The 2500-nt window shown below is 40.2% G+C and overlaps 1 protein-coding gene across 1 annotated transcript in view; it reads right to left on the reverse strand.

Annotated features, from left to right (window-relative positions):
• LOC101853674 overlaps positions 1-2500 on the reverse strand; it is a 38238-nt gene that overhangs the window by 18221 nt on the left and 17517 nt on the right. The gene's annotated exons all lie outside the window — the stretch shown is intronic.

Below are 2500 nucleotides of genomic sequence, written 5' to 3' on the forward strand. Positions count from 1 at the left end.
GGGGGTAATCATCGAAGGGCTACTAGTAGTTAAATACACTGTGTGAAAAGAAAACAAGAATAGGCTTCTCTATCTGTCCTAATTCATTCCTAATTTGTTGACGACGTACCGGGTTGAGCAAAGCATAGGCAAAAAGCTAAAACTGAATTCAAATGCAGTGTTTCTCTCATGTGTATGCACGAGGCACAAAGTTTAACAAAGTAAAAACGTTTCTGCCAGCTTTATTCACATCCAAATCTATATACAATGCTCTTTGCTAAGTTTAACTGCTTCTTCTTTTTGAGGCTCATGAAACTTTTTTCTTTCCGTCATATCCCAAGAGCTCCAACGGGGCTCATTTTGCCAGGTCGTTCACTCCACCACAGACTGTTTTTGAACGGTCATTGGCTGAAAGGTTCGTATTCTGAAAGATTATATATGAGAAGGTGTTTGGCTGGGAAGGTAGTTTCACGTAAATCCTGGTAAACAAACACACAAACAAACAAAAAAACCACAACGTCCCCCAACACTTTCAGACGCTATGGGTGTCCTCTGTTCACATCAAGGGAAGTTCTTTTAGTTTTTTTCTTTTTTAACGACATAACTTTATTTTTTGTTTATTGCCGTCGAAAAGACGCGAAATAGTTCTAACCCAAAGTGCTTATAAATGCTATTTATAATCTCTTTTTTTGTTCACACCTCAAATGCGAGATGGAAGTCTGGGCTGCTCTAGAGCCACTTTTCCTCCTAAACCACAGTCCAATGTCACGTCCCAGGAGACGGTGACAGGAAAAAGTGGTAGGATAGCTTGGTTCAAGGTCGTACGGCGTAGCTTCGACAGCCCTCTCTATGTCACTGTGGCGAAACGCTGAGAGAACTTGGGTCATCATCAAATGTTGTTGGCTAACAGGGCTCTGGTGAAACCGTGACTGGCCAAGCAAGACGATGGCGGATTTTCCAAATTGTTAAAGACAGATTAAAGAGATGGATTGGCATTTATTTCGTAAATTTAACTTTTCTTAGCTCCCGGTATTTGGAAAGCTATTCCACATTTGTAACAAATAATTTCGTCACCCAATATTTGTGTATCACAAACTTTCCCATGTGTTCGCTGCTATTTAACCATTAAGAATAAAATTAATACCACACTGAGTGGAAAGGAGAGCACCATGCAATAAAATACATTTTGATTATAGATAAGATGGGTTTGCTATGGTTTAGGGTTATTGGTTTAGCTGTAAACAACCGGACCATGCCAAGATCCAGTTAAACTTGCATGTTGTATACTTAGAGCTCACTAGCTCAGTTTTAAAATCATATCGTTTGACCCTTCCACTGTTTAGTGGAGCAGGGTTCTATTTTTGAGGGTTATTCCCCCATAGAAAACATTTAGATTTTTAAAAAAAATTCATACATTTCTTTTGCTTGCGGCCTAATTAAATGGAATATATTAATATATACAGTCCATTTGATTGATACCGACACTGACAAGCAAACCAAAAGAGAGCCCCCATGACGACAAAGTTGTTTTATTGTGGTAAGGATTTTCATCGTCGCAAGCAAAAGAGTGGGTTCGATTCCCACTTTAGAATTTAAAAAAAAATCAAGTGTGTAGAAAGCATTGAGCCTGCTGTTGAGCGGAATGTGCGCTACACAAAAACTATTCATTATTCATACTATTTTCATTATTATATCATGCTGTCATGATTTTACTGTCGCAGATGCTTCAGACAGAAAATGGTTTAAATGTCCTATTACTCGTCACCCAAGAATGGAAGTGTTCTGACTTTAAAAGAAGAAAAAAACCCCAAAACATTTTTTTTTAAAATCAACAAAAGTCGCGGTAAACTAACGTGCCAGAAATTTTGTGTGACAGCGTGACCAGAGATAATTTTATGGTTCGCTACCGACCCCGCCCCTTTTCATATTATGTCACGTGAGGCAGTGCACTGGAAGTCGACCGCTGTAAACACTTGACAAACACAGCATTCCAGAGATTGTTGGAACTCTACACTTTCCCGTGGAACTTTCTACACAAACATTTGCAGTGCACGGGAAATTCCATCAGCATTTACGCTTTCAACCCATTGACCGGGAGGAGGGGGGGGGGGGAGTGGGGGGAGGTTGAAAAAATGCAATTCATGAATTCTAGCTCTTGATTCGGCCAGGGGGAACGCTCGTCTCATTCTATCGACGCGTCTCCGATTCTGTTCACGGTGACAACCGACCGTATGAATGAATAAAACATACTCGACTTTCTAGGAGAAAAAGAACAGTTGTCTCTTAAAAGATCCCTACAAATGTCAAGGTAAAATTCTAGAAAAGAATGGAACCCAACAGTACACTTTTGAAATGGGAAAACTCATTCCTGCTCCCCTACTCCTTCCACAAGGTAACCACGAAATGTCGAACGTGCACTGGTCCAATTTTGCAAGAGATTGCCAGAGAAGAAGAAAGATTACGACAACGGAGAGCCACTTGTGCGACTAAGAACCAGGCAAAACTTCTAACAGTTATTGAA

This window comes from Aplysia californica, unplaced genomic scaffold (assembly GCF_000002075.1).
Source record: "Aplysia californica isolate F4 #8 unplaced genomic scaffold, AplCal3.0 scaffold00028, whole genome shotgun sequence".
NCBI lineage: Eukaryota > Metazoa > Mollusca > Gastropoda > Aplysiida > Aplysiidae > Aplysia > Aplysia californica.